A 19,150-nucleotide genomic window follows, 5' to 3' on the forward strand; every position below is an offset into this window, starting at 1 on the left:
TATTATTGATTAGATTTGTATGCTGCCCTTCTCTGAAGACTTGGGGTGGTGGTGGTTCACAAGACACAATATAAAACAATGCGTACAACAAATCTAATTAATTAGAAACTACAAGCTAAAATCCTAATATATTAAAATCAGTCAACCAATTCAATCACAGCCATACATCACATTTAATAGACAGGGGGTCTTGATCTAATCGCACTATGCCTGGCAACGTAAGTGAGTCTTGAGACTTGTGGAAGGCGAGGAGGGTGGGGGCAGGGCGAATCTCTGGAGGGAGCTGATTCCTGAGGGCCGGAGCCGCCACAAAGAAGGCTCTTCCCCTAGGCCAGACAACATTGTCTAGTCGACGGGACCTGGAGAAGGCCAACTCTGTGGGACCTAACTGACCGCTGGGATTCATGTGGCAGAAGGCGGTCCCATAAGTAATCTGGTCCGATGCCATGTAGGACTTTGTAGGTCATCACCAACAATTTGAATTATGTCCAGAAACCAATTGGCAACCAATGCAGTCCGCGGAGTGTTGGAGAAACATGGGTGTACCTAGGAAGACCCATGACCACTTGCAGGGCTGCATTCTGCATGATTTGAAGTTTATGAACACTCTTCAAAGGTAACCCCATGTAAAGAGCATTGCAGTAGTCAAACCTCAAGGTGATAAGGGCATGACTGTGAGCAAAGACTCCCTGTCCAGGTAGGACCGTAACTGGTGCACCAGGCGAACCTGGGCAAACGCCCCCCTCACCACAGCCGAAAGATGATGTTCTAAAGTGAGTCGAGGAGGGTTGGGTGTGGGTCGAGGAGGATGCCCAAGTGGGTTGAGGAGGACGCCCAAGTTGCGGACCCTCTCTGAGGGGGTTAATAATTCCCCACCTCCAGGGTAATGGACGGACAGATGGGATTGTCCTTAGGAGGCATAACCCACAGCCATTCCATTTTGTCAGCGTTAAGTTTGAGCCTTACCTTACCTTCTCTGTGAGCCAGTCTTATACCATCTGTATCAGTGAAGGGCTGCCTGTCACCAGCGCTACCAGTGCACTTCCAGCTATGGGTGTGGGAGCGTCTGGTGTGTGCGCGCATGTGCATGCCGGCATAAGATTTGGCTTCTGCGCATACACAGAGAGCAAAGCCTTGCACGAGGATGCTCTCGCGTGTGAGATTTTGCCAATTTTCTGTGATTTCTTTACTTCCAAGCATGGGTGGAAGCAAAAAAACACCAAAAATGAAATCTCACATGCGTGAGCATCCTCATGCGAGATTTTGCTTCTTGAGCATGTGCAGAAGCTAAATTTTGTGCCCGCGCATGCACCTGCACCCGTTTGGAACGTGAAGATCCGTGTGCATCTCTGTTTTTCCAACTGGGAGTGTGCACCGGACGGTCCATGAAGCAGCCCACGCCTGATCTGTAATCCTTGTTGAGCAGATGATGGGCAACAGCTCCAGGGGACTCAGAAGCATTGAAAACCCGAAGAGCTGTTGATCTTCCAGTCACTTTTACTCTTGGCTTAGGCAGGTCTAGCAAACGTGAATCCCCTATTAACTCAAGAGTCCTTGCCTTGCCTGCCCCTGTGTTTCAGCATTCCCTCGCAACTATTATAGTATCAAGCTAAACTTCCTCGGAATTTATTTTATTTCATGATTTATAAGGCCTTCTAAGTCAGAGAGAAGAACAAAACAAAACTGAAAGTCATCTAGCAAGAAACGAACTACCATATTTTTTAGAGTATAAGATCCACCTTAGTTTTTGGGAAGGAAAATAGGGGTGGAATATCTACCTACCTGGTATTCGTCTGGCTAGCGTCCTTCGTCTGTTCAGCTTCAGCACATTATTTCTTCCCCTGGTTAGGGCTGAAAAAGCCTTTCTCCGTACTGAAGGAGCGGGTCCAGCAGTCACATGGGTTGCTCACGTCCAATCCGGTGGAACTGAGCCTAGTGTTAAAAAAGCTTGCCGGATCCGCCCCTTCCCCAGAATTCGCTCAGTTCGCATATCCTGCGGTTGTATTGTGATAGCTCGTTCAACATTCTAACACCTTCCCTTCGATCTTTTCCTTCAAAAAGTAGTAAGAATTGTTTTACCATTATTATTTACTTGCACTAATAGCGCCAGCCGTTTGCGGCTCGGCTTTTTTACTTTGGAGAAGTTGCGGTTTCGTTTTCCCCCGGCGGTTTTGCCGTGTACGATCCCCGCGGCCGCTTGTGGATTCTTTTAATCCTTTGGCCTGGAGGTTCTGGTGCAAGTATTAAAGTATTAAATTATTGATTTATTGATTCTTTATTGTATATATATATTAAAGGGCTTAAGAAATACCTCCTGCGGAGTGAGACGGCTTTCTAGTCTCCTGGACTTAGTCGATCGCTTCCCCTTTAAGACATATTCGGAGCGATTTTTCGGCGCGAAGGCCTTCGCGCCCTTTTTAAATTTAGGCCTCTCGTGTTGGCTTCCTGCCAGCCGCGTAGGCCTCAGTCCACCGCGTGGATCCCGGAGCGGGCCTTGGGACGCCCAGGCTAAATTCTCCACCGGCTAAGCCTCCAACCAGAGTGCCTTGGTTTACTTAATTGAAAAGTTTAGGGAGGCTGGCCCCGCTGGATTTGGGGACACGAACTCTGGGTTTGCCCAGATTGTCCTCACGTCTCAGCAGCTTCGAGGCCTCGAAGCAGGATCCATTCCTCTTGGGAAGTCCTTAAAATTCTTCTCCTTATTTATTCAGTTATTGGCTCAGCCTTGTCTTCTGTTAATTGTCAGACTATGGCTACTTTTCCCAAGAGAGGCACAACTAAAGGTCCCAGAGAGGCCAGGCCTACAGGCGATGAGATTACTAGTATCCCCCAGGCCTCTTCCTCCTCTTCTCCAGGGGCCCGCCCCTCGACCAAGGTCACCAGGGCCGAGAAGAGAAGGGACCTAGCCCTACAAAGAATCCATGACAAATCAGCAAAACGTTTAAAAGTGCAGGCCCAAGTACTCAGTAGTCAAGACCCCCCAGAGGCTTCTAGTCTACCTCCTTCTGGGGTCCCTGTGTTATCTCTGGATGAGCCTAACCTAGACAGACCCCAACCTAACCTATGGGGCATAGGTCCAGAGGAACCAGATACTATTGAAGATTCCCCCCAGCCAGGATCCTCCCAGGCCTTTAGGGATTCTTCTGCCATTCCTGCTGATATTTCTAGTTTACCTCCTGAGTTCCAATCTATTTTTGCTGTGTTGTCTAAGGCCATTGATGCCAAACTCTCTTCCATCAATGAGCTTCCCTTACCTTCTCCTCCTTCTCGTCCCTCCCGCCCCTTGGGTTCTTCCCCAGCGGTTAGAGCTCCTATTCAGGATGACTCAGATTCCTCTCAGGACGAATATGAGGATATGGAGGATGATGAGGACCCTTTTCAAGGCCTATCAGATGATGAGGAATCCCAAATAAAGGTTCCTTCTCCAATTACCATTTTCCCTTCTCAATTATTCAAATCTCCTCAAAGCTAGGATTTCTACGGGATTAGCGGCCCAGGAGAAACAAGCCTCCACTTCCACTGATCCCCCGGAGGAGAATTTACCTTACTTCACAGAGGAACAGGAGGATAACGAGGTAATTCCTATGCCTAAATTGTTTAAAGATGCCTTACTCAAACAGTGGGATTTCCCAGCCTCTGGCCTTAATCCCTCCACCAAAGACAGAAAGTTGTACAAACTTTCCTCTTCCTATGAAGAGCTTCTATCCTTTCCCAAACCGGATGAACCTGTCAAGATCCTTCATTCGGCAGCGGCTGTGCCTGGAGAGGCGGAGGAAGTCCTCCGCCCAGAGGACAAGCGTATTGAACAAATGCTCAAAAGAGGATTCACCGCAGATTCCTGGGCCATTAAAAGTTCTGCAGCAGCCTCCTTTTTCTCCAGAGCCATGCTGCTGTGGCTTCGCCAACTTCAACAGCATATTCCTCCCGATGACTTGAGAGGACAACAAGACTTCAACAAGGTCTTTGCAGCTGCCCAGTACGTGGCTGATGCCACCTTGCAATCTACTAGATTTTCTGCTAAGTCTATTGCAGCTTCTACAACGGCAAGGAGACTCCTATGGATTCGCCCTTGGCAAGCGGGAGTACGCCAGAAGTGGCAGTTATCCCAGGGACCCTTAAAGCGCGACCTTCTTTTCGGTGATCTTCTGGATCCACTCCTCACGGAAACCACGGACAAGAAGAAAGTTTTGGGTCCAACCACAAAAAAGGCTACCAAAACGCAGTCCTTTCGTCGCCCGGGGCGCCAGCAAGATCAAGTGGCTTCCTATCAGAGATCTCCAGGTCAGTATTCCCCCCGCTTTCGTTCCCAAGTTAGGAACTCCAGGGGTAGAGGTTTTCGCTTCCAAAGGGGAGCTTCCTCTAACAGGGCCTCAAAAAAACCTAGATGGTAATTTTTCCTCTATTCCCATAGGGGGTCGCCTAGCTCATTTCGCCTCTAATTGGCGTCTCACTTCCAAGGACCCCTGGGTCATTGACACTGTTCAAACAGGCCTTCTTTTAGAATTTATTTCTCCTCCCCCTAAACGTTTTATTTCCTGCCCTTCTCCCAGGTCCTCCTCAGATTGTAACCGTATGGAGGAGGCCATTTCTCATCTATTGTCCATCAGAGCCATTCAACCGGTTCCTTCCGGTCAGAAGGGCCTAGGTTTTTACTCCATTCTATTTATGGTTCCAAAGTCCTCCGGAGGTTGGAGAGCTATTTTGGATTTAAAGAAACTAAACCTATTCATCAAATATAGGAAGTTTAAGATGCACTCCCTATCTTCTATTTTGGCCGCCATTCACTCGGGAGATTTCATGGTCTCCTTAGACCTCACTGAGGCCTACCTTCACATTCCTATAGCCAAATGCCACAGAAAATTTTTACGTTTTTCCTTTCAAGGCAGGCATTTCCAGTATAGAGCGATGCCATTTGGCCTTTCCTCGGCCCCTCGGGTCTTTACAAAGCTCTTGGGGTCCCCGGCGGCCTATATCCGGGCGTCTCCCATCCACATTTTATGTTATCTTGATGATATTTTGATTCATGGGAACTCCCTAGAGAAAGTGAAAACAGACCTTTCTGTCACCATGTCAGTCCTTCAGGACCATGGATTTTCCATCAACTTTGAAAAAAGTCACCTCCAACCTTCCACATCCATTTCCCACCTGGGTTCCATTATCAATTCAGAATCCTCCCAGGTTTTTCTCTCTCCCGAGAGAAAACTTAGTATAGGGGAGTTAATTTCTAACATTTTATCTAATTCTTCAGTATCCATAGTAACTCTGTCTTCCCTTTTGGGGAAGATGGTGTCATGCATAGGCATCATTCCCTGGGCTCGCCTTCATGCTAGGGAACTCCAGTGGCTCCTATTACCCTTTCAGAGATCGGGGCACAGCAACTCAAATCGGCGCATTGTCATCCCACCAAGTGTTCGCAGATCCTTCAAGTGGTGGAAGTCTCCGGCCATGGACAAAGGATCCCCGTTCAGGTGCCCGGATCAATTTGTCATCACCACAGATGCCAGTCTATCGGGATGGGGCGCCCACGCCCAGGGGATGATAGCCCAGGGCACGTGGTCCCCGGAGGAAGCTTCCAGGCCAATCAATTGGCTAGAGTTAAGAGCCGTTTCCCTGGCTCTGAAGCATTTCTCTCCTCGCATTCCCAACCGGCACGTTCTCATTCTCACCGACAACATTGCCACAAAAAGCCATATCTGCAGACAAGGGGGCACGAGATCCAAGGCTCTCATGAGGGAGGCCCTCAAGTTAGGCCTTTGGGCGGAAAAACATCTTCGGTCGCTCCTAGCCGATCACATCTCGGGGAGCCTCAACGTCCAGGCGGATTGGCTATCTCGAGCAACGATAGACCCAGGAGAGTGGAACCTCCATCAAGACCTGTTCCATCAAATCAGCCTCAGATTCGGCCTACCAATCCTGGATCTCTTCGCGACCAATGCGAACGCCCAGCTCCCTCGCTTCTTTTCCAGATTTCCATCCCCGGGAGCGGAAGCAATCAATGCCCTCCGGAGTCCATGGCCTCCAGGCCTTCTCTACGCATTCCCTCCGATTCCAATTCTCCCGGACGTGATTCACAAGGTCCTCACCGAGAGGGCCCGAATAATCTTAATCGCCCCTCATTGGCCCCGCCGGCCCTGGTTCGCGGATCTCCAACAGCTGTCCGTCCAGGACCCTTGGCGACTCCCCGTTTCGGGGGATATGCTGCGGCAGGGGGCCTCTTTCCATCCAGACCCGGAGTGGTTCCACCTCACCGCCTGGCTGTTATCAGGAGAGACTTAGAACTGCGTGGTCATGACCCCGATTCAGTGGAGGTCATTTTAAAGGCCAGAAGAGGTTCGACCAATAGAATCTACGACCACACGTGGTCCAAGTTTCACCAGTGGTGTCTACAGGAAGGTCTCTCCCCTCTGTGCATACCCATACACAGAATTATTTCCTTCCTTATGCAAGGCTTCCATAAAGGACTTTCTACCAGCACCCTCCGGCGTCACCTGGCAGCCATTTCATCTGTCCTAGGGGGTCCCCGCAGACAGCCTCTCCGATCCTTCCCTGAAGTTCAGGAATTCCTCAAGGGCATAGCCAACCTCAGACCTTCCAAGGTCCACAGGTATCCATCCTGGGATTTGCCACGGGTTCTCCATTCCCTCACGCAGGCACCATACGAACCCCTAAAATCGGCGTCCCTCAGGTACCTATCTTTTAAGGTAGCATTCCTGGTGGCTATTACCTCTGCCCGACGCATTTCGGAGCTGGCTGCCCTCTCAATCAGGCAGGACCTTTGTCAATTCCATCAGGACAAGGTAGTCTTGCGACTGGACCCCACCTTCTTACCCAAGGTCAGTTCCATGTTCCACAGATCTCAGGATATTGTCCTACCTTCCTTCTGCCTCCAACGAGACCATCCCTTGGCAATTAGATGGCACACCCTGGATCTCATCAGAGCGCTGAGAATCTATATCCAACGCACAGGACCCTTTCGGAGGTCAGAAGCACTTTTTATAGCCTATCACCCCAGAGTCATGGGGGCCAAAGTGTCTTCAACAGTAATAGGCCGTTGGATCAGAGGGACTATATCTAAGGCCTATGAGTCGGCCTCCCTCTCAGTTCCAAGGAACATCACAGCGCATTCCACCAGGAGCGCAGCCACCTCGGCCGCTTGGGCGACTCAAGCCCCGTTGGAGGAGGTCTGCAAAGCAGCCACTTGGGCCTCGCCAAATTCCTTCATCAGGCACTACAAGATTGATTCCTACGCTTCAGCGGATGCTGCCTTCGGCAGAAGGGTACTCCAATCCGTTATCTCACACGATAGCAATCTAATCCCACCCTAGGGACCATCTATTGGGTATGTCCCATGTGACTGCTGGACCCGCTCCTTCAGTACGGAGAATAGGCGTTGATTGCTTACCTGAACGCCTCTTCTCGTACGGTGAGCGGGTACAGCAGTCACTTCCCGCCCTTGTATGTGTCTTCTTTACCTTTCTATATCTTTCTTCCTCTAACAATGAGAGTTGAACACTACAGAGCTTCACAGCTGAGCCTAGTCTATGGATTCGCGAATTCTGGGGAAGGGGCGGATCCGGCAAGCTTTTTTAACACTAGGCTCAGTTCCACCGGATTGGACGTGAGCAACCCATGTGACTGCTGTACCCGCTCACCGTACGAGAAGAGGCGTTCAGGTAAGCAATCAACGCCTATTTTCAGAGGGAGTAGCAATCATTACAAGCCTTAGGACAGGAAAAATCTTTGGTGGGTGTAGGGAGCTGGGAAGATTGTTAGCTGGTTAGGGCTGGGGAAAAGAAAGTTTTGAAAAAGCTACATTTGCAATATAAGACGCACCCAAATTTTCAGTCTCTTTTAGGAAGGAAAAAGGTGCGTCTTATACTCCAAAAATACGGTGCATATATAATATACAGAATCTAACATGGCGACGAAAGAACACAGTAGAACAAGCACAAGGGGCACTCCCCCATAACTGACCCCAGGGCGTGACAGAATAATCTTGAGGAACAAGAGGAGCCTGTCTTTCCCTCTTCGTTCTGTTTTTCAAGGTTATTTTCACAGCCCATTATAAACAAAGCTAAGTCTACCGCGCTTTCCTGGATGTGAGAAGAATTTGGGCCTGTTGTACACGGGGGTGGGGGAAAGATAATTCCAGAGAGCAGCAGAACCACAAAGAAGACAGGCATCCTAAATCCCCAAAGATGACAAGATTTAAAGGAAGGAACCTGGAGCAGGTCCTCCTTGTGAGAATGTGTGGGGCAGGCAGATGTTCTTAGGAAAAGGTTTTCACTCGATTAACCTGATGTTATGCCATGCACTGTGGGTGTGGCTTATTTTGTGGGTGTGGCTTAATGGTCATGTGACTGGGTGGGAGTGGCTTGAACGATCATCATTCAAGTGAACTGTTAAGTCCTTGACTTACAACCTTACCGATGTTGCTCGCTGGGGTGACAATTTGCTTCGTGTTTCCCGCACTTTCATTCCTGGGTCGCCCCCCTGCCTCAGGCTGGGTAGCTAGGGGAATGGGTATGGCCAGAAGCATAAATGCTGCCAGCCCCCCTTCCACCCACACCTTCTGCTTGCCCCTCAGGCCGGAGGTGGCCGCGTGAGACTGGAGGGGAGCCAGGCAGTAGAGAGGGAAGCTTGTCCAAGGCCCGGAAGGAGGAAAGAGGAAAAAAGGAAGGAGTGCAGATGCAGCAGCAGCAGCAGAGAAAAAAGGAGAGCTGAGCCGAGACCAGTAATTCAGGAAGTAACAACCGCCAATCAGCTGGAGCTGCACACGTATCTTCATTTCCGCCGGCGGAATTGCGTTCCACCCCGTCCTGCTTGCTGCCCACCCCTGGCCATGCGGGCCTTTAACGTTAATCGCCAGCACCGTGAATTATTACATCTAGAAAAAACCTTTCTCTATGCCTGGTTTGTTTCCTTGCTCATTTCCCAGATTCCAGGTTTAAGCAAAAGAGAGAAGGAGGGAAGAGGTTAATACGATGTCACAGGATGCAAACTCAGTTCCAGTTTATTTATTTTTATTTTTTATTTTTTATTTAATTCATTTGTCCAATACACAAATACATAGGAATAGACATGTGGGGGTAAAGGATAAAAGTGAACTTAGAGGAGAGGATATATGAAAGGAAGAGAATATATATATGATAGGTGAAAGAAAGGAAAGACAATTGGACAGGGGACGAAAGGCACACCAGTGCACTTATGTACGCCCCTTACTGGCCTCTTAGGAACCTGGAGAAGTCAATCGTGGAGAGTCTAAGGGAGAAGTGTTGGGGGTTAGGGGTTGACACAATTGAGTCCGGTAATGAGTTCCACGCTTTGATTAACTCGATTGTTGAAATCATATTTTTTACAGTCAAGTTTGGAGTGGTTCGTATTAAGTTTGAATCTGTTGCGTGCTCTTGTGTTGTTGCGGTTGAAGCTGAAGTAGTCATTGACCGGTAGGACGTTGCAGCATATGATCTTGTGGGCAATACTCAGATCGTGTTTTAGGCGCCGTAGTTCTAGGCCCAGGATTGTTAGTCTATTTTCGTAGGATATTCTGTTTCGAGTGGAGGAGTGAAGGGCTCTTCATGCCAATTGATTTAAAATTCTTTCAGTGTCTTTTCATTCTTGCAGTCAAGCAACTTAGAGAGCTGTGAAAGACCTGCCTTTTCCTCCTGCTTTCAGCATATATTGAGGCGTAAAGAGGGAACTCTGATTTGAACCAGGAATATTGTTTTCATCAAATCAGTTTTTGTAATTTATTTTAGCCAAGAGGCACAAAAATTAATAATGCCTTCAAGGGACAAGTCAGTGAGAGATAGAGCTGCATTCCAAACAGTTGGTGATGAAGCCAAGTCAAAAGCAGAATCGAAGAGGTTTTGTTCCTCCCTTTTTTAAAACCATCATTTCCATTTGATGAAATCAATTTTTAGTAAGCTCAGAACAATTAAAAATTGTTGCATGTAATTAGCCGCTACTTGGATTGGGAATGTTGGAAACTAAAATCCAACAGTTTTGTTGGCAAACATATTTGAAAAACCACTTCTTAAATATTTTGCTGACGATAAATCTCTTGACATATGCTTGTTCTCCTACTGTTTTAGAAAATAATTATTACAATAGGTGGAGTCAACCTATTCTCCAAAGCACCTGAGGGTAGAACAAGAAGCAATGGGTGGTAACTAAACAAGGAGAGAAGTAACTTAGAACTAAGAAGAAATTACCTGATGGTCAGAACGGTTGATCAGTGGAACAGCTTGCCTCCAGAAGTTGTGAATGCCCCAACACTGGAAGTTTTAAAGCAGATGTTGGATAACCATTTGTTTGTAGTAGTGTATAATAATAACAACAACAACAACAACAACAACAACAGAGTTTGAAGGGACCTTGGAGGTCTTCTAGTCCAATCCCCTGCTTAGGGGATTATTATTATTATTATTATTATTATTATTATTATTATTATTATTATTAATAATAATATACTCTAACATTATATCACAAACAGTGTACTGTATTCTAAACCATAATGCTTAACTTCTAAAGAGTGTTTACTAACTGTTTTTTACTCTCTCTCTTACTTGCAGGAGGAGCCCCTTTTCACATCGTTGAAGGCCAGTGGACTTCTTGCTTGCCTGTAGTGGATGAACAGAAGGTAACGTCTAAAGCAACCATATCAGAATGATGCCCTCCTGCCCAATGCTTTGGGTGGCAAATCTCTGAATTCTAATCAGCCTAGTCAGTGATGCTGCCAGGAAATTATGGCAACTGCAATACAGCACATCCAGAGGTTATGCACTTGGGGAAGCGTGGGAGTGAGACTTTTGCATATTAATTAAAGTCATTAAAGTCATATTTGATATAGTTCTTTATGTACAATCAACAAGGAACCGCTACATGCTTAGTTTTTTCCATATCAAATATACATATACATACTTTTTTCCTGTCAAATCACCCTGGTATGTCTACGGAGAGGGGCGGCATACAAATCCAATAAATAATAATAATAATAATAATAATAATAATAATAATAATTAATAATAATAATAAAAAAAAATATGGGAGGGAGCATATTACTTCCTTTTTTTCTTACACGCAGACTGCCCAGGTTCAAATTCCCATAAGGGTATGGCTAGCTGATGAGAGCAAAATAGCTTAAAATAGATCGATACTAATCTCCCTTCATTTTCATTATCAGCAAAAATATGTGTTTTATATATACTGCTCAAAATAAATAAATAAAGGGAACACTCAAATAACATCCTAGATCTTAATTAATGAAATAGTCTCATTGAATATTTCATTTGCCCAACTATTCCATTTGCACAACAGCATGTGAAATTGATTGTCAATCAGTGTTGCTTCCTAATTGGACAGTTTGATTTCACAGAAGTTTGATTTACTTGGAGTTATATTCTGTTGTTTAAGTGTTCCCTTTATTTTTTTGAGCAGTGTACATATATGTGTGTGTGCATGCGCATGTACACATATGTACATATGTGTGTGTATGTGCATACGTGTATAATAAAATTATATATATATATATATATACAATGGTACCTCGAGATACGAGTTTAATTCGTTCCGGACCTGGGCTCTTAAGTCGAGCAGCTCTTATCTCGAACGACTTTTCCCCATAGGAATTAATGTAAATAATTTTAATTGGTTCCAGCCCTCAAAAAACTCACAAAGTTAGTCTAAATTATGCAGAAAGACAAGTTTTTAATGAAGAAATGTACATGTACATATAAATGAATAATGAAGTTTCTTTCACTTAACTTGTAAACTTTCTTAAACTTTTAAATTTACATATGTTCAACTTCTCTGCCACCCAATCCTGTAGGACAGAGGTCCCCAACCCTTTTTGCACCAGGGACCGGCTTTAAGCGATCAAGAGAGGAATGGGATAAATGAATGGACGGAGGGTGGGAAGGAAGGAAGGAAAGAAAGAGGGAAGGGACAGGAACAGAGGAAGGAAGCAAGGAAACTTATGAAAGGGGAGAGTAAGAGAGGAATGAGTGAAGGGAGGGAGGGAGGGAAGAAGGTGGGAAGGAGAAAGAAAAGAAGAAATAGAGGAAGGGAAGGTAAAAGAGAGAAAGAAAAAGAGCTAACTTCCGCGTTCAGCTTCAGGAGACAGCTGCGAAGCCGCGCGCGTGTTTTAAAAGGTTGCAGCCGGCCTGGGGGGCTCGGGGGGGTGCTGGCAAGCCCCCCAGGCTGGCTGCAAGCACCCCCCGAGCCCCCCAGGCCGGCTGCAACCTTTTAAAACACGCGCGCCGCTTCGCAGCTGTCTCCTGAAGCCGAACGCGGAAGTTAGCGTTCGGCTTCAGGAGACAGCTCCTTGGCGCTCGTATCTCGAATTTGGGCTTGTAAGTAGAACAAAAATATCTCTCCCCTCCCAGCTCTTATCTCGAGTTGCTCGTAAGTAGAGCAGCTCTTATGTCGGGGTTCCACTGTATAATATATACATATATACATACAAATAATAATAATAATAATAATAATAATAATAATAATAATAATAATAATAATAGTAGTAGTAGTAGTAGTAGTAGTAGTAGTAGTAGTAGTAGTAGTAGTAATGGGTTTAGAAACAAGTTCCAAGAAGACAAAAGTTGTGGAAGATAAGTCACATAAAAAAGATATGGTTATTTTAGTTCAAGGGAATGGAATAAAGGAAGTGTTGACAATTGCCAGACATTTAAATAGATATCAGAAATGACAGAAATAACCATTTTCATTCATGTGAACCAGGCTAAGCCATGTGACAAGGATTTAGATCATGAACAAGAGAAACTAATTTGTGCAGTTGTTTAAATTGAGGAAGGTTAAAGAAATATGTATCATCAGCAAACTGACTAATGTATTCAGTTCAAGGTCTTAATAATAACTTTGTGTTGAACTTGATGTCCAAAGAATATCTGGATCTGCTTTCTTAGCAACAGTGTGAATGTTTTTCCATTGCCTTTTTCCAGGTTGGGTTTTAACTTCTCAGTTATAGCCTGGTTTCCCCCCCCCCCTTTTAGTCTCCCAGGTATGTATTAACCAGATCAAATTCTGCTTACTTTTTGAGATTAGCCAGCCTTCTCTGTGTCCTACTTAAAACATTTATCCTGTTTATTCAGAGTTCTATTTCCCCTTGTATATCAAAGGGATGCTTAAACAAAAATGGGGGAAATGCTTTACCCACAAAATTGCTGCTGTCTGTTGTCATTTCTGAAATATTAAAGATATACGTATGAATATTATTTGACTTAAAGTGCCAAGGTTTTGAACAAATTAAATAATCTTGTGTGATCACACTGAGTAAGCAGTGTGTATAAAATCAAATAAACATACCTATGAAAATACAGTATGCAATTTAATGCTGCCCTCTTGTGGTTGAAAGAGAAAAAGCTGTCAGGGAATTTTTAAAAGCAGATTCTTTGGAGTGAAGGTAATGGGAGTACAGTACTGTACAGTACAGTACAGAAGGATTCAGCAAAACTTGAGGAACATTCATTCACCATCTGCAGAGTGGATAGCCTGCAAATGTCAGTACAAGAGCAGGTAGCTTCCTGGGTCTCTGTTTTGTGGCAATTAGTGTTGCCATTGCAATTGTGTAAATTAGATCAGGCAGCAATGAGCACTCATCAATCTGCCTGCTAAAATCCTGGCACAACAACACCATTAAAATCCTGGAACATGCTTTGTTTGGTACCAGAGAAAGGTATAAAAGCTGGGGAGAACTTGTGGCTGGATAGGACAAGAAAATGGCAAAGACTTAGATGGAATTAAATGGAATGATCAGTTGTAAGTTGGTATCCTGAACTGAATGAGCTGGAGATGTTTTCTTTTGACACCAGATTCTTTTGAATTGCTTGTGACAATAAAAAATATTCAAAATTTCCTCCTCCTGCTTTCTTCCTCTTTCTCCCCCCACAAAACCAATTTTTTAATTTTCAAGGATAAACTATACACGCCATGAGTAATTTTTCTTCTAACACAGAAGCAAGAGGAAAAATTTGGGGTCTTCTTAATAAAGTCAGTGAGCTTTTTAAACATTTATCAAACCAAAATAAGACACGCACATAGGAAGTTTAAAAAAATATTTTTACCATTTGGGATCGTAGAACTCATTCATTCCTATAAAAGTCTAGTGAAATTGGATGCTGGCCCATTTATTTATGGAGAAATAAGACTATGAGAGAGATAGCAAGCTGTATGTTGATTGAACCAAGTTTCCGCTTACGTCTCGTGTTCTGTGCATGTTTAATGTGCATGCTTAGTACGTAGTCCCATGGAGGATGTTAATATATGCTTTGTAAATGTCTATAAACACAAACTGCCTCATATACTGTAATTGAAATTAGTAGGATGCTGTTCCTGGGGAATGTTCCACAAATATATTGGAGATTTCCTTTACAGATCATTAAATTGGAGGGAAGCTATAAACAGATGCTTTCTCATGCTAGACTAAAGATTGTGACAAAATTCAGTTTTTTGCAGAATCTAGACTAGACAGCTGGCATTTTACGGTATATTTTATTGCAAGTTTTTTTTACTGACAGTTACTGTAACTCATTATTTGTAGTTTAAAATTCAGCAGAAAACTGCTAAATAAAAGTGAGAGAATAGGTGCTTCAAGTTTTCAATAGGTTACATATACTGTACTTATTTACTTTTTGCACACACATACACACAATCACACACCACTCTGCAATGGGAGAGGGGGGGGGAATTAGTATAATTCCTTCCAGTTTCATCTTTGTAGTACTCACAGCAGCACTTACCTGTTGAAAGATTATTTTAATTTTTCAAAAATAATTCACTTTCCTGCTACAAAAGGTTGTCCACCATTATTATATGAAAAAAAAGAATCAGATGAATTTTTACTCTAGAAAGTATTTTTCAGCATGCTTCAGAAATTAATGGCTTTCCTTCTGGGGATAGTGCATTTCCTCTGCTTTTAACACCATGGACTGATTTCTCTTGGTTTAAAATGTTCTGATTTTTCCAGAACTATGGAGTCAGATTAAATTAATGCCCTCTGGGATTTTTTCCAATGTCACTTGTTCATTGCATTGTGTCAGTCTTTATGTATTGTGACAATATTATATGTATTTTCTTCCTGTAAATCATTTGGTAAGAACCTTTATTGGACTGAAAGGCAGACTAAGAAAGCCAGTTATGATTAAGACGCCAACTTGCAAACCAGGATATCATGAGTTCTAGTCACACCTAAGGCACAAAGCCAGTTAGGTGACTTTGGGCCAGTCACTGTCTGTCAGCCCTAGAAATAAGGTGGCAATGGCAAACCACTTCAAAATATCTTCCCGAGAAAATTACAGGGACTTCTCCAAAAACTTGTCAGGAATCAGTTCTGACTTGAAGGCACAAAAATAACAACAATAAAAAAGAATAAACATATTTAATGAAAAAAATTAAAGTCATAACTAATTACTAGATTTTAAATTACTGCAAATGATTTGGAAAAGATAGTAGACAGCCTGAACTAGATGTAATATAAAGGTGTTGATATCTAACTGCTTTTTACTGACAAGAGAAGCAGACCTACTATAATTATGATGTGGAGGACTTTAATTCATAAAATGAACTCTTGCTAGATGTATACTTTTAGCATCGTGATCAGGTCTGTGTTCTGAAATTAAGCCATAAAAAGATCAAAGGAAAATAGCCTTCGGCCATCCCCAGGTCCCAAAAGCATCAGAATTATTCCTTAACGTTGGTCAGGGAACAGCAGAGACTGTGAGGGAGAACAAAGATTCTATAATTAAAAATATATCAATAATTTCAGAACTAGGCCCAACTTTTCTATCTGGGTCTATTGTAACTCTGACTTGTTGCTATGGTAGTGGTGGTGATGATGATGATAATTCCTTAAATTATCTCTATATCTCTAACCCAAACTTGAAGGTGTATTCTGACTTGGGCATGAATATTATTGCCAGACAGAAATATTAAAAATGATGGTGTTTTTCTATCATGTTTGAAGAGGATCTTGACATCTCATGGGTTGTGGGCTGTACGTGATGTGTGTCCTCAGGCAACTAGTAAGGCCTATACGGGAACGAAATGTTCTGCCACATGTTGGGCAGACATGTGTGGCCACCTTTGTCACAGCATTTGCAGCTCTGGCTTTGTGAAGTGCTCACTTCTCTTCTGCTCTGGAATGTTCTTCTGGCCTCAGATGTCTGGCAGCCTTGGTGGATCAGCATGCGCCATGTTGGTCAATCTTGTGCCAGGGTTTTCAAGGAGATGGGGTAGATTTTGAGGGACTATTAAAAAATAGCAACAAAGATAAAGCTGTGGGGGATCTTAGCATGACACTAGGAACCTGTAGGACTTGATCAGATAATCGGTATCAAAACAAGAGCTGGTAAAATTAGAGGGAATAATGATGGAGGGCTTCGGTGCAGGGCCCACTTATGACTATATGACTGTAAATTGTTGCTTGTATGCTTAAGGTTTTTATTAATATTGATAATTTCCTCATTGCTTATTTGACCCCTATGACAACCATTAAGTGCTGTACCTCATGATTCTTGACAAACGTATCTTTGCTTTTATGTACAATGAGAGCATATGCACCAAAGGCAAATTCCTTGTGTGTCCAATCACACTTGGCCAATAAACAAATATATATACAGTATTTCAAATCCCAGTGAGAGGGTATGGCTACCTGATGAGGGCAGAACAAGGCCGAAATAGATCTATCCTAGTCTCCCTTAATTTTTAAATTCAGCAAAAATGTTACACACACACATAAATAATTATATGTCTATGATACACACACACACACACACATATATATATACTGCTCAAAAAAATAAAGAAACACTCAAATAACACATCCTAGATCTGAATGAATGAAATATTCTCACTGAGAATTGAAATATTGACATATTCTCATAGCCGCCCCGAGTCCTCAGAGAGGGGCGGCATACAAATCCAATAAAATAAATAAATTGAATACTTTGGGTGTGTACAAAGTTGAATGTGCTGACCGCAAAATGAAATTGATTGTCAATCAAGTGTTGCTTCCTAAGTGGACAGTTTGATTTCACAGAAGTTTGATTTACTTGGAGTTATATTGTGTTGTTTAAGTGTTCCCTTTATTTTTTTTGAGCAGTGTATATATCATATCTATGATAGAGATGATATATTATACATATAATGATATGCATGTGATATATACATACATATATACTGTATATATAACCTCACACTTGACCAATAAAGAATTATCTCTCTCTCTCTCTGTCTCTCAAGATAGTATTTACAGTAGGCCGCCCGTTCACGAGGTCTGCTCACAAAGCAGGCTCACGTAAAGGCGGCCCACGAATGGCGCCCGACATTGCGCCTGGGTTGCTGAGCCGTAAGATTTGGATGCCTGCTTGGGGAGGGGGGGGGGGGGGATAGAAGAGGAAGAGATGGCGAAGGAAAGCGGGGCCGGACCAGCGCAGGGGAAGGAAGGGAGGGGGAATCCAGGCACCAGGAGTCCCGGGCGGACGAGGGGAGGAGGAGCCTGTTCAAACTTGTCCAGAAGCCGCGGGACCGATCCGGCTGGCACTGTGTTGCGGAGCGGCGGAGCGGCACCATGGAGGCGGCCCCGCGAGGTGTGGGGCTGGGAGCCCGGAATTTGTTTTTTTTTGGGGGGGGAAGGCGGGAAGGGAAAAGGGACTGTTTTCGGAAAGCGGGGGGGGGGGGGGTATGTTTTTTAGGCTCCGTGGAAGCAGAGCGCGCGCCGACTTTCTCCCTTCCCCCCTCTCTTTCCTTCCCCCACTTTTTTAAACATCTCGGGCGATGTGTGTGTGTGTGGAGGGGTTCCAATACTTGTTGGGCCGCTTCTTTTGCCTTGGCCGCCTCTCCGGGGCGGCTGATCCCAAGCGGGTTTTGGCACCACCGGTTCGTCTCCCTATCCCGGTCCGTCCAGTTCGCCACCTTGTCCCCGAGGCTGAGATTTCTGCGTGGGGATTTCTCCCCCTCCCTCTTCTGCCCCCCGGGGTGACGAGTAAATGGGAGACAGAGACAGAGAGAGAATTCTTTATTGGTGAAGTGTGAGATTATTTGCTCGGGTCTGTAGCTCCCGTCGCCCTCAGGCTTCCCTGGTGTGGGGGGAAGAAAACAAAACAAAAAGAGAGGGGTACTTTATCTTTGTCTCCGGGCGCTTTGCCTTCGGTTTCCTCTACTACTACCCTGTGGGGGAAAGGCGGGGGAGGTGCTTCCCCGCCCGGCTTGTGGTGTGGGAGAAGGTGCTGCGTTCCCCCTCCAGCGATGTTTGCCAGGCAGCCTCTTGAAAGGGGCCTACTGGACTTATCTGCCTCTCTACTTAACTTCACCCAGGGAAACATGGGCCAGGCTCACCCTGGCCTCCTTGTTGCTCAGAATGTGTATCAGCAGCAACAATTAATGATTGCCAAGAGGCTGTGGCAGGAAACACTCCTAGCATCTCTCCAGTCCCCTACCCTGGGCTTTTGTGTTGGCCTAGATGCCAGTTAAAAGTCCCTCTGTTGCTCCTTTGAATGGAATGGAATAGAATAGAATAGAATTCTTTACAAACATAGAAGATTGACAGCACAAAAAGACCTCATGGTCCCTCTAGTCTGCCCTTATACTATTTCCTGTATTTTATCTTAGGATGGATATATGTTTATCCCAGGCATGTTTAAATTCAGTTACTGTGTGGATTTACCAACCACCTCTGCTGGAAGTTTGTTCCAAGGATCTACTATTTCAGTAAAATAATATTTTCTCACTTTGCTTCTGATCTTTCCCCCAACTAACCTCAGATTGTGCCCCCTTGTTCTTGTGTTCACTTTCCTATTAAAAACACTTCCCTCCTGAACTTTATTTAACCCTTTAACATATTTAAATGTTTCGATCATTTTTATTTCGATCATGTCGATCATCCATATTGGCCAAGTGTGATTGGACACACAAGGAATTTGTCTTTGGTGCATATGCTCTCAGTGTACATAAAAGAAAAGATACATTGAGTACCTGGAAGAATATTAGGAACCACTTGCAGGTCCTTTGGAGTGGTATTAATAGCCAGAGTGGCTTGTCCAGGGGATCTCTTGATGCCAGGATTCCTATAGAATAAACTTTCCAAGCAGATTTGTTAGACTGCAATATGCGAGCAGGCAAAATACCTGAGAACGAG

The 19,150-nt window shown here is 44.4% G+C and overlaps 1 protein-coding gene across 3 annotated transcripts in view; it reads left to right on the forward strand.

The window, feature by feature from the left end:
• LZTS2 (leucine zipper tumor suppressor 2) overlaps window positions 1-19,150 on the forward strand; it is a 107,451-nt gene that overhangs the window by 52,616 nt on the left and 35,685 nt on the right. For 2 of the 3 annotated variants that reach the window (XM_070752854.1, XM_070752851.1), the window contains exon 2: window positions 10,575-10,642. The gene's annotated coding sequence lies outside the window, so the exon portion shown is untranslated. Of the gene's footprint in view, window positions 1-10,574; window positions 10,643-17,527; window positions 17,604-19,150 lie in introns of those variants that run through there. The other variant, XM_070752852.1, reaches the window with a different exon arrangement.

The sequence above is a fragment of the Erythrolamprus reginae genome, chromosome 5 (genome assembly GCF_031021105.1).
Source record: "Erythrolamprus reginae isolate rEryReg1 chromosome 5, rEryReg1.hap1, whole genome shotgun sequence".
NCBI classification, from domain to species: Eukaryota; Metazoa; Chordata; class Lepidosauria; order Squamata; family Dipsadidae; genus Erythrolamprus; species Erythrolamprus reginae.